This window comes from Canis lupus, chromosome 4, assembly GCF_011100685.1.
Source record: "Canis lupus familiaris isolate Mischka breed German Shepherd chromosome 4, alternate assembly UU_Cfam_GSD_1.0, whole genome shotgun sequence".
Taxonomy (NCBI): domain Eukaryota; kingdom Metazoa; phylum Chordata; class Mammalia; order Carnivora; family Canidae; genus Canis; species Canis lupus.
The window spans coordinates 39,191,231-39,205,118 of NC_049225.1; positions in this window are offsets into that span (position 1 = coordinate 39,191,231).

Below are 13,888 nucleotides of genomic sequence, written 5' to 3' on the forward strand. Positions count from 1 at the left end.
AAATGTCCCCCAACTGGAGGCCAGGCAGAGGCTCCTCCAGCAGGACCGTGCTGGCCAGGAGGGCAGTGACAGGTCTGAGGCAGCGCAGGCTGACTTATACCCTGGGCCCCAGAGCCATGTGGCCCTCCTTCTCCAGGGCCCTCCGGCCAGGCCAGGCCGAGAAACCTGATCCCACTTGTGGAATAGGGCTGGGGGTGGGTGTGGCCTGCTGGGGGTCCCTTTGGCGGGCAATGGCGCCCTCTTCTGGCAGCACAGAGAAGCGGCTTCAAGGAGAGGTCTTTGGGGCAAGCTGTAAGGCCGGGCACTTCATGGAAATAATTGAAACGATAACGGTGATGAGGATGGTAACACAAATAGCAGTAGTACGTAAGGGCGGTAGCAGCAGGAGGAGAAAGAAGAGAGGTTTTTATAGAGCACTTAGTGCCAGGCACTGAGCTAATGTTTTGCAGATGTGATCTCATTTTGTCTTGAGGACTAAGATTTTTGTTAACTTTAAGGGTAAGAGTAAATGAGATCCAGAGAGGTTGATGAACTTGCCCCAGGGGAAGATGGGCATGAATTCGTATGCCTGCCACCAACCTGCACTCTGTAGCTTGGGGAAAAGGCACTCTGGGCCCATTTCATTTATGTCCCAATTAGTATCTTGACAACATGGTCTGCTTTTTGGTCCCATGTTAAACAGGTGGCCTACATGTTGGGTGAATTCACTGAAGCTTTGGAATGGGGTGCAAAAGCAAGATCCCCAGCCTACAGGGTTGTGAGATTTTTGCAAGCAAATGACATTAACTACCATTGCCAAGATGAAGTGTTTTATTTGCATGAAGTTCATTTTCCAAGTCTATCATTCCACCTGCCTTTTCTAGCTTTGATTCTACTAAAAAGAACATTTCTTCATAAGCCATTTGCTCATCCTGAAATATGATCTGTAGAGGAAAGGCAAGATAAATGTCTTATTCTTTCCCTTTATTTATTAATTTTCAGAATAATGAACTGGTATCCTAGCAACCTCCAAAAGTGAATAGTAACATCATTATGCTTTTGCTGTATTTCCATCCTTTGCAGTCATTATTCTTTCTGATGCTAGAATCATCCCATCTTTAGATAGAAGAGAGGTCCTTCAGATTGGCTTCTCTCCCCATCTAGATGTCTTTGATAGCTTCTTACTTTCAGGCAGGATGAGATATTTCACACTCATCTTGTAATTCCCAGTCCCAGACCTGGAGTCAGACATCACTCCAAGGACCTCTGGTTTCTCTTAGTGGAGAATGGAATTTAGGCTTTCACACTCTTTCAAAATTTAAGTGAAACAATGATATACAATTAAAAAAAAAAAACATATCAGCAAAGGAGAACAGGAAAAAATGTTTACAGTGCCGAGGTGAGAGGATTCCCCTGCACATAAAAATGCAGAGAAGGTTCCTACCAGCCGTGATGCATCACAGGAAAATAAAGAGATCCCTGTCTGGGGAGAAAGGCAAAGGATCCCAGCAGCAGCAGCAGCACCACCACCACCACCACCACCACCACCACCCCTCACCACCACCACCGCTGCCGCCCCCAGCTCAGACTAGCAAGAGGAAATCTGGTCTTACCCACACGTGTGCCTCAGGGCAGGAAGCACATTGATAACCCAGCATCCCCTCCCCCATAGACATTCCTGAGCCAAACCCTTTCCACATGACCCTGAGAGAGACTTTATTAACCTCACTTCCTGGATAATGAAACAGAGACTCAGGGAAGTAAAATTACTTTCTCAGGTGCACACAACCAGTGTGGGGCTGCTGTAGACTGAAGGTTCAGCTGTCATCACCAAACCTGTGCCACTGACTATAAAAAATTATTTATGACATTTGTTATTTATTTGTTTCCTCTCAAATGTATGTCTTAAAAGTTGCAGTGCTTGTCATGGGGTTCGAACCCTTTGCTCTTCAGGGAGAAGCTCTGGGTTTGGAGTTCCTCCTGGACATGGGTCGCTGTGACCTTATGGCAAGGTTGGGTCCCAGCGTCTCCTACCTGTTTTGATGTGGCTTTCTTCTCGCTTACCCAATGTGTGGTTGTCACTCAGCCAGTCCTTAGGGATCTTTAAAGAGGATTGTTCCCTATATAGACTTTGTGTGTCCGTGGGAGGAAGTGAGCTGCCATCCTGCAGTCTTCACCAGGACGCTTGCTGAAGCCAGTAAGGATGACTTTATTCAAGAGGAACCATGCCCATAGGTCTAGGGGCTGCTGCAATGGGGTCCTCCAGCAGGGTCTTACAGATGAGCTCAACTCTGAATGCAGCATGGGCAAGTGGGGATTCATAGCCAAGGAGCAGGGTGGGGGCCCAGGGCATGAAGGACACATTGGGGCAGGGAGATGTTAGCATCACCAAATGAGCACCAGTTAAGTGGAGCACAGGGATGACAGCTGGTGAGCCTCTGTTCCACAACAGACCCCAAGAAAAACAAATGGAAAAGTTTAGTGCTCACAAGTCCTGGAGGAGATGCATGGCATGCCTCGAGGGGTCCCAGGGCTAGGGCCAGATTGGCCAATTCACACCAAATGAGTGGGGTTTTGGTAAGCCCCCTGGGGGTCTTATCTAAGGAGGGGCAGAAGGTACACAGGTGCTGGGAGGCAGGGGTGACTGCCGATCACAAAGGCTGTTGAGGAAGTAAATGGAAGCTTACATTAGCATGTGGGTTACAGCTACTATGGGGGGGGGGTGTGCACTTGCCTGAGGGGCCAGTATTAGTGTAAGGCCCCCCAGCTGCCTGGTATGGCAGCAGTACCAGGGAGTAGCTGAGCTAAACTCTCAACAGAAGGATTCTAGCTAAATTGACCCAACCAGATTCCTGCTGAAGACAGGCCAGGGTGTTCAGACATCACCTTGGTGGGGGGGGGGGGGGGGGGGGGGCAGGGGTGGAGGGATGAGGAATCTAATTGGATATTGAGGGTGAGGGATTCTGGTTAAATTGACTTAGCAGGATTCTTGCTAAAATTGGGCAATGCAGAGGCAAAACAGAAGTCCAAGGCCTCATTGAAAAAGAGCTCAGAGGAGCCTGTGTGGAGTCTGGTCAAGGGGAGAATCTTTGCCATCACTCTGTCTCAGTCAACACCTGGAATGCTCTAGTCTCAGCTTCTCCTCAGCTTCTCCACCTTCTATCTGTCGGATTCATGTCCTGTCTGGTCTACAGCAGCACTTATCTCAACACTGTATTTCCCTTAAGAGTATGAACCTCATCTTGATATGTACTCATTCATTGATGCATTCAGTCAACAAACAATTGGTGTGAGGAGCTATCCAAGGTTCCATCCCTTGGTGACCCTTCCAGGACCTGGAGTATCTGTCAGTGTTCCCTAAATAACTCATGAATGAAAGACCGAGGAAGGGCCTGGATGGATGGATGGATGGATGGATGGATGGATGGATGGATGGATAGATGGACAAATGGAGCAAAAATAGCAGGAGCAGCAGCCACAATGGTGAGACCTCCCCACCCTACACACACATTTACACACACAAATCTTTTCCAGTCTCTTCCAGCAGGCAGGGGGACAAACCTACACCTCCCAAAGCCACTGTAGGCTTTCTCTGAGTCCCACATGGTGATAGAAGTCATTTCAGGGAATGTCCAGGGATGGACACGGACATCAGCCTCATTCGGCCACGATGTCATCTTCCATCTACCTGTTAGGAGCCTGCCAACCAGAGAGCAAGCATGAACAGGAGTTGATTGCTGTCTTCAGGAAGTCACTTGGAGCCCACTGTGCACATTGAAGACCTCTCAGGGCCGGCTCTGTACTCCTTCGGTTTCTGAAGGCAGCCCTGTGGCTGCTGAGCAGGGGCCACAGCCATATGGAGGATGCCACCTCTACCCAATGGCTGAAGCCGGTGCAGAGGTAAGGCAACTCCCCTTCCAACACAGGGGGCTCTGAATGTGCCTGGGGACTAAGATTTACCGAGATGGCAAACGAAGAAGGACGGGCGTGGGTGTCAGGAGTAATACAGATTTTACCTGATAAAATAGAAGAGGGAGGAAGGGAATTGAATTGGGTTCCTATGATGTGTGAAGCTCTGTGATCCAAGGCTTATCACCTCTGGTGTATAGATGAGAAGACAGAGGCCTAGAGAGGAAAAGAGCTCCGCCAAGCACACCCAGCTCATAGGTGATTCAGCTGATCCTTGCACAGCACGAGTTTGAACTGAGTGGGGCCACCTATACACGGATTTTTTCCTGATAAATATAGTACAATACTGTAAATGTATTTTCTCTTCCTTATAATTTTCTTAATAACATTTCCTTTTCTCTTGCTTGCACTATTGTAAGAATACAGTATATAATATGTAACATTCAAAATATGGGTTGACATACATATTCTTGGTGGCGCTTCTGGTCAATAGTAAGCTATTAGTAGTTAAGTTTTGGGGAAGTCAAAATTCATTTCAACTGTGTGGGAAGTCAGGGCTCCAATCCCCTGTGTTGTTCAAGGATCAACTATGATGAGGGCCTGAATCATGGCTCCCTCCAGCTTAGGCCTTGCTGGGAGGCTGCAAGACAGGCCCGGAGGGGATCAGAGGCTGCCTCTGCTAGAGAAGCTGCCAGACCCAGCCCGTGATCACCATGTCCTGTTGCCAACTGGGTCCAGCTGAAGCTCAGTTCTCCTCTTACAGGCTTGAACTAGGGTCTGGGAAACAACAATCTCCCCAATAATGCTCTCTTTTTTTAAAAACATATTTTATTCATTTATTTGACAGGGTGGGAGGGAGAGCACAAGCAGGGGGAGCAGCAGGCAGAGGGAGAAGCAGACTCACCACTGAGCAGGGAGCCCAACGTGGAGCTCGATCCCAGGACCCTGGGATCATGACCTGAGCTGAAGGCAGACGCCTAACTGACTGAACCACTCAGGCACCCTATGCTATTGTAAAGATATTCGTGAAATTAAAAGCTTTTCTCTGCATTCACACTAACCATTTAGAAGCAAAAACTTTTTAATGAAATTATTTACATTAAAGGCGAAATATGAAATATCTAGCAATAATTAACCCAAAAGACTCAGCACCTCTAAGAATAAAGTTCCACAATCTTATTGAGAGCAAAACACAAGACAACAAGCAGAAAGAAATTCTCCCTTCCTGAAGAGGAACATGAAGAACCATAAAAATGTGAATTCTTCCTGTTTAATTGAATTCTAATTAGGATCTCAATATTTTGGGGAAAGGACAACATTATTTTAGAGTTCTCATGGAAGAAGAATAAATGTCAAAAATTCAATATAGTCTTGAAAACGGAAAATATTTAAATTCATCTTAAGCCCAGTGTCATAAAGACAGTATGGCATGACCATAGATATTAAAAAAAAAAAAAAAACCTACAAGGGGCAGCAAAGGTCCAATAGGGCAGTGACCAATAAGAGAACAGTGATGCACAATACAGTATTTAGACATATACTCAAGTTTACACAGGAATTTAATATTTAAAATGGTGAGATTTCATTGCAGTGAGAAGCAAATGGTGCTTTACAATTGGAAGAAAACAAAAACTGGACTGTATGAAGCATGGTAATTTGTTTTAAAGGTTCAAAGTGCATTCAGAATCCAAATGTAAAATACAAACTGAAAATAGCAGATGACATTTTAGGAAAATGACTTTGGATAGAGATGGGCATCTTAAACAGAAAGCCCAGATGCCTTAGAGGAGAAGAAACAGAGCTGACTTCCCAAGATGCTTAAATTCTGTGGAGTAAAAAGTTCTCCACACAAAGGCAGAAGATTTAGAGAAACATGGCATCTATGACAGAGAGTCCATTTTCCCCAATATATGAAGAACTACAAATTAATAAATAAAAGGCAAACGATGTAATCTAAAAATGAACCAAGGTATACTAAGGCAAATCCATTTCATTTGTCATCAGGGAAGTGCAAAATCAGAATAAAACACAATATTGTTCTTGCCCATTAGATCTGCAATGTTGAAAAAATGGTGAACGGATTCTGACGTGGGGCAAGGAACATTCTCTCGCAGTGGGTGTAGGAGCGCTAACCGGCCACCACTGTTTTGGAAGGAATTCTGATATTGTTTATTATAGGTTGATACACACTTCCCTTCGGGTCCAGAAATCCCACTCTTGAAAATCCATCTTCTAGAGTATGAGGATACAAGTATGAAGACTCATATTTCAACCTCGACTTTGGAGACAGAAGAGGAGGGATTCACCCAGCCTGCACTTGGATGCTCCTTGGTGTGTGTTGGGTAAATACATCCAAGTAATCCCTCCAACAGGGTTGCTTTGCACCAGTTACAGAGCAAGAGACGGATCTGTCTACACCAACCGGAGAGACGGGCCTGATCCTTCAGCAAAAATAGTACATGGAAGAGAAATGTGTGAGACACCATCCCATTTTATGTCATACGAAAGTCCCAGCAAATGTGAAGGTACGGATGAGCACAGAGCAAAACCCCAAGCCCGCTTGGAGAGGACTCCACAGCCCCGAGCACAAGGGGCTCCTCTGAGGGATGGTCACCCTAGTAGCATTTGTGCCACGGAAAGCTGGCAAAGGCTGCTCGGTAAGGGTTAACCTCCTGGGAGCCGGTTGTGAAGCTGTTGCCATGTTATTGCCACAGGAGCTGAAAAGGGGGGTGTAGGCATTGTCAGCAGAAGCCCTTACTTACTCAAAGACACGCTTACTCCCTGCAGCAAGAAATGCATGGACACAGATTAATTTCACAGCGCACGGAAGATCTGTCCGCTCCAATGAGCCAGGAGTCTGTGGTTCGTCTCGGACACCATCCTCTCTCCAGGATTCAGGGGTCTGAGCGTCCGGATTGTGCGAGGGGCTATGCCGCAGCCTCACCACTGGGGGCCAGTGTTGCCACAGCCAAAGCGCAAACACCGCGGAAGAGCCCGAGGGGAGCCCCCGGAGCTCCCCGCCTGCGCTCTCGGTCTGCAGACCCCCAGCCCCCAGGGCCCTCCCCCGGGGGTGCAGGAGAAACAGTGGGGGTGCCGGGGAGAGGACTGAAACCTTAGTGTCCTTACACTCAAAGAGCATTGATTTCAAGAATGGGAAAATTGATCATGGCCACAGCGCATTACCGGTTAAGCCGAGTGGTTCCCCTTAGAGACCCCATGACGAGACCCTGGGCACTGGGAGCCTCCGGTTTCCTCACCTGTAAAGCAGGGAGGATATTAGTGTTGCCTTCGGGGCGTGCTGTGATGGTTAAATGAGCGTAGAAGGGTGCCTGGCACAAGGTGAGTCCTCAGCATCCGGCCGCTGGCATCATCATTAGAGCTTACGCAGCGATGATCTATCCTGTTCTCGAGCCCCCCCTCGGAGGTGTGTGTCATTATCTTCCATTTTCTAGAGTATGAGACTAAGGGGCACAGAAGGGCCGTGACCGTCACCAGGCTACGCCAAGAATGGGGACAAGCAAGGACTCACATCTGGCCCAGGTGACACCACAAGGCTCTCCTCCCTAACTCAGCTCAGCTGGGAGGAGGGAGAGAGGGAAGGGTCTGCAACCCTTCTGGGGCCTGGGCCGCCCCCTTCCACCCCCTCCCCCCTCCGCTTCCCCCTCGGTGGGCTCCTGAGTCGTGATCCCTTCCCTGTAAAGTGACACTTGCAATCACAGAGTGCTGGTGAGATTCTCCGTGAGTGTGAGTACACGGGGCTTCAAAACAAAGAAGCCACCCACTCATGCCCTCATTCAGCTCACATTTGTCCTGCTCCAGATGTAGGCAGGGCCCTGCAACAGTGCTGAGTAAACCCCCAGCTTTCACCCTAATGGGCTTGTGGTCTGAGGGGGCCTCAGTTTCCTTCCCCTGGGCACAAGCAGTGCTCGCTGGCAGGGTGGAAGGGTCAGGGCAAGGTGCCTTTCAAAACCCGCCTCCTTCCCTCCTTCCCTCTTTCCCGTCAGATGCTCGCTTGCACGCACATGTGCACGCACACAGGGAGGTGCTGGGTCTTCACCTGTAGGGCAGCATCTTTCCATGTTACTGAGCAACAGAGGCGGGTGCCTGTCAACCTGTAACAGCTCAGCGTGACAAGCACGGTCCCATGCCGACAACAGCAGGCACACTGGGAGGACAGCGTTCCTGAGCCCCACCCAGACTTAGGAAGGTGTGGTGCCGAGCAAAATTCAGTGTCCAATGTTGCCCACCTGCAAAGACCACCGAGCTCAGAGGTCCGCAGTCAGGTGGCCATGTCCCATTTCCTAGCTTGGCTTTCTCATCTGCCAGCTGGGGCAGGGCCACCCCTGTACCACGGCGGTGGGGGGCCTGACAGGGGATCTGCAGGGAGAGCACTCAGCAGGGTGCCTGGCACCAGTGTGCACGGGTGGAAGAGTCCATGCTGACATCTCATCGCGCATCTTCACAGCTCAGCCCACAGCTCCTGTTCCAAGCGGAGGGTCACCTCTCCTCTGCCCTGCCTCATAATAGACGGTGTTCAGGACTCCCACCCGTCGTCTGCCTTGAGGCCTGAAGAGGACAGAGATGCGAGTGCCCAACACAGGCTGGCAGTGCAAAGGAGCAAACCCTACCTCCTGCGGGCCCCCATCTCCACACTTTCAAGTGCTTGGGCCCAAAACCTTGTCTTATTCTTAACTGTTTCTCTCCTGCCCCACATCTGATCAGTCAGCAAATGCAGTAAATGCAGCAAATGCTCCAGCCTGAGCACTGCTCACCCCATACACTGACCCCCCACTGTGAGCCACATTATTACCAGGCCTGGGCCTCCTCAGCTGCTTCCAGGGGACCAGACTTGTCCTGTCAGAATGAGTCAGATCCTCTCTCTCCTCTGCTCAGAGCTCTCCACCGGCTCCCATCTCACTTGACATAAAATCCAAAGTCCTCACCTAGCCGTACCAGGGCCTCACCATCTGATACTTCCCTGATACCCTGATACTTCCCTGTCCACTCCCCACCTCTGTCTGGTTCAGGTATTGCTCTCTGTTTTCTTTTCTCTTACTTCTTTTTTTAAAACTTGAGAATAATTGATATACAACATTCTATTAGTTTCAGGTGTACAATGTAATGATTCAATATTTGTATACATTGCAAAACGATCACCACAGTAAGTCTAGAGAACATCTGTCACCACGCATCATTACAATTTTTTTTTCTTGTGGTGAGGACTTTTATCTACTGTCTCAGCCACTTTCAAGTGTACAGTACAGCGTTGTTAACTATAGTCACCATGCTGTACATCCGATCCCTGGAAACTTACTTATTTTGTAACTGGAAGTCTGGAGGTACCAGCCTCTCATCCACTCCTCAAACACTCTGCATACTCCGTTCTCTCTGTCTAGCATGCCTTTCCCCAGGTACCCATCCACTGGCTCATTCAAGTCTGCCGGTGCCCCCATGACAAAGCTGCCCCTTCACGATGATGAGTGGGGTGGACAGGTGCGCAGTGTGGGGAACTGCAATGCCCCTAGGGAAATGGGCTCCAGTTGGAGAAAGCAAGAAGCAATATGGGGCAACACTGTTCTTCTCTCTGCCACCCCCACCCCCACCCCACCCTGCTTCTATCTTTCTTTTGATTATGGAATGAGTTGTCTCCCAAAGTTCGTGTATTGAAGTCCTAACCTTTAGTGCCTCAGGATGGGACAGTATTTAGGGCGGGGTCTTTAAAGAGGCAATTAAGTTGAAACAAGGTTGGGCCCTAGTCCAATATAAGAGGTGTCCTTATAAGAAGAAATGACCACACAGACATGGAAGGAACGTGGTGTGAAGACAGAGGAAGAAGATGGAGATCTATCCACAAGCCAAGGAGCGAGCTCTTGGAATAAACCAAACCTGCTGACGCCTTGATGTTGGGCTTCCAGTCTCCAGATCTGTGAAAAGATCAATTTCTGTCGTTGTTTTAACTGTCTAACTGTGATACTAGTTACTGATGGCAGCCTCAGCAAATGAATTCATTCTGTCTCTTTCTTTCTGTCTCTTTTTTTCCTCTTTTATCTGGTGGGACAGAAAAAAATCGAGTTAAAGAGGGAACAGTAGTCTCCAAGTGAGTTGGCGGCAGATCCGGCTCCGGAAAGGATTTAATGAGCAGAGATCCACCACCACACACTTCCCGGAGGCCAAGACGGAGCACAAGCCATTCACCGAGATTCCTCCCGGGATGAGCACGGCAGTTACTCGGGAACAATGTCTGAGTGTGTAGGATGAAACCAGGAGGGCAGGCCCCGGCAACAAACGATATTTTCTAAACGGAGGGTTCTAAGACAAGGGGAAGGTATGGCGGGGGCTCAGAAGAATGCAGGGGGGAGAGGTGGGGAGGGATGTCATGCCTCGGGTGCTGAGGCCTCCCGCCCCCGAATCTCCTCCAAGATCTCACTCAAGCTCACAAAACGATGCATGGGAGTGGAGTTCTTAATGGAACTTGCGTAGGAGCCGGAACCAGGGTCAGGAGACAAACCCCCATTAGCTGATGCAGGGACGGGGACGGGGACGGGGACGGGGCGGAGGAGGGGTAGAGGCCAGAAGACCTTGGGCAGCGTCTGGAGCACATCCAGTGCCCCCACTGTCCCATGAGTTGGGTGGCTCCTTGTCCCCATTTTACAGAGGGGGAAACGGAGGCTGTCAGCGGCTGAGCCAGCCAAGGTCTTGTAGCCCGGGAGCCGCGGCGCCGCCCTCGGTCCTGGCCTCCTGGTGGGGCGCCCCCGGCCCCGGAGCCCGCCTTCCGGAGCCCCCAGGCAGCCCGGGCTCCCGCCGCCGCGGGAAACAAAGAGGCGGGGTGGGGGTGGGGGGGGGCTCGCGGGCTGCAGGGCCGGCGGCCACCAGGGGGCAGCGCGCGCTCGCACCCACCGCCCGGGGCCGGGTGAGCCCCGCCCGCCCGCGCCCGCCCCGCCGCAGCCCCGCGGCGCCCCCCTGCGCCACCCTCTCTTGTCATCTTCGGGGCCTGGCTCAAAGATCTTCCCAGTTCCTCGCTTTCACGGGGACTTCACCTTGTGCACACGCAGATGGATGCTCCGTGGCCCGGGCGCGGCCCCCCCTCCCCCAGCCCCCTGCGGGCGCGACAGCATCTCCTGTGTGCGGTGCTGATGCAAATGTAGACATACCCCCTCCCCCCAAATAAAACCTTCTTCCGCGTTGTGTCCAAAGGGAGCCCCGAAACCAGTCCTTCCTAGAAATCCCCCAGCTGCCTGGGCTCCTGGGCTGGGAGAGCCGCCAGTGCCTGTGTCTATCCCGGCGCTGACCGTGAGGCCTGGGAAGATCTGCTTGGGGACAGAGACCCGTTGGGATCAGGACCACATCTGAGTCATCCCTGTGCCCCCTGGCACAGCTTGGTGGCTGCTGGTCCATCTTTCTGTGGGTTCCAGGGGTGCCCTGGTGCCTGGAGGTGCCCCAAGGGTGTCCCCAGCCTCCTGCCCCTGGCCTGGGCTGGGAGTCCTTTGCAGACCCAAGGTGAACCCTGCACCGGGAAGAAGACTTGGCCATCAACCGAGCTGGCATCTCAGCCCAGGCAGGCTATCTGCATGGCATCTCCTGGTCTCCCACCCACACAGACCCAAAGGTGATGCTTGCTGGGTAGTGAACACTCGCCCTCTGCTGGAAAACATCTTTGCTGTGCATTTCCTCATTTCAACCTCAAATAGCATTGCAGAGTTGTCGAAAGGCTGCCTTGGCCACAGATGAGAAGCCTGAGGCACAGGGCAGGGGATAGACCCATGTCAGCTCCAACTGCACCTTACAGTGCTGTGCCATCCTTCTGGAACCGGCCCACCCTCTTCCTCCTGGCCTTGGCCTATGATCTCAAGGACTCTCCCCTTCTCTCTGGTACCTCCCCATCCTGTGTCTTCAGAGGGGCCCAGCACCTGACACAGGCTATTCTCCCCCTGTCTCGTATGACTATTATTGTCTGTCTCCCCTCTCAACTCAGCTCCAGGTGGTAGGGACAGTGTCAATCTTGTTCACCTTGGTGTCCCCCACACAGAGCACTTTGCCCGACACACCACCGAGGTGTTGAATGAATGACTGAACATTCAGACCAAGGGACTATGTGACGTCATCCCCATCTTCCCCACCATCCCCAGGCCAGGAGTGAGGGCTCGTCTGGAAGAGGAAGAATGCTTCTGCTACACATGAATTAAGAAATCCTTTAGAGTGTATTTGGTGAAAGAGTTTATAGACAGGAAGTGACATGGCCTGTACTTTGCAAACATTTTGTGTGTTTTAATAGCAGAAACAGAACGGACTGAAATCGTTGACTTTAGTAAAACCATCTTGGTGCATGATCCATGCGAAGATGAAGATGATGGACGGAGGCTTTGGAGGGCCCGTGTCAGTGTTCCCGTGGGAATGCAGTGAGCCAAGAACACAGTTGGAGTTTGACCATGTGGAGCAGGAGGGCCAGGCTAAGGCTGCCATGTCCGGGCATCATGGTCATGGGCCCCTTCCTCCTGCTAATGGGATCATGAAAAGAATACTCGCTAGAGGCATTAAAGTCAGCCATGGGGACAAGCCAGCCATGACCTTGCTAGCTGCTTGCAGGCGGGAGGTCAGGAGATGCATGGTGCACTGGGCTTGTCAGTGGAAGGGCTGCACCGACCAGTGGGTTTGGAGCTCTGAGGGTACTGCCAGCCTGCTGCGACAGCCGCTTTCACACCCTCCTGTGGGCATGAGCCTGGATTGCCTCCCCTGTCTGGCTTGTTCCCTTTCATGAGCTAGAGGCAACCATGGAGAGAGAGGAAGGGGTCAGCACAGAGAGGGGGACAGCTTGCTTTGGCCTTACCATGGTGGTGGCAGGGAGGGGACCACCACCATCCCGGGCTCTGGATCTGTACCAGGTCTGCGAACTGCATCCTGGGGCAGTACAGGGCAGGGCACCCTGCATGGGGCCCACGCTGGCAGCCTTTTGTCTTAAGCCCTGGTCATATGCCTTGAATTATTTTTCCAAGATAACTCTCCAGGACTGGTGCTGGTAACTTCTATGGCTTTCTATTTACAATGCTGCCTGTCAGGAGGCTGCTGGCATCAGAGCTGAAGATGCTCACAGAGCCCCCAGGCAGTCCTAGTGACCTCATTTGCCAAGCCCACAGTGTACTCCAGGCAGTGGACATAAAGACCCCTCAGTACAAACCTCAAGTCTGCCTCTCACTAGCTGTGTGATGTTGGGGAAACCACTCTACCTCTCTGGACACTTTCTATTTGTGAAATGGGGTCAGCCACACACTGCATTTTGCTCAGGTAGTGAAGGAATAATACCCCAAATGTGGATGTATCTGATGTAGTCAGGGCAACAGAGGCACTGAGTTCCTGGTCCCTAATCCAGGTCAGAAGGGTGGACATGGTGAGGCCCAGTTGGGGGTCCTTTGAATGCAGGAGATCGAACTTCACCCTGGGAGCCGTGGCAGATTTAGAGCGGAGTACTCAGATTTGCCTTCCTAGAAAGGCCTGTGGAATGCAGATCAGAGGGGTGAGACAGGCCAAGCCAGGGGGCGTCCAGGAGTCCCCCAGGGTGATGGATAGAGCAGGTGAACACAGGAGTCAGCCAAAGACCAAAGAGCTGGGCTGTTTCCATTTCTGTTATACTCACAGGTGTGCTCTACCATTGAACACCCACACCCTCTGGCTTCCTGCAATCTGGGGGCTTCCTCGATCAGCTTTTACCTAAATCCTTGCTCCTGTCCTTTCCTGCTCATTCTTTGTGACACATCAGGATGTAAGCATTTTCTTTTAAGGGAAGCTGCATGGTGTCAAGAAAGAGCACTGACAAAAACGCAGCCCCAAGTTGGGCCCCCTGCCCTGCCTATCATTCACGCAGTCCCTGGAACAAGTCCCACGTGGGAGCCTCAGTGACTGTCCCAAAGGTGTCTGCATCCGAATCCCCTGTATCTATGAATCTCACTTCACATGGTGAAAGGCACTCTGCAGATGTAGTTGAGTCAAGGATCTTGAGAGGGGGAAA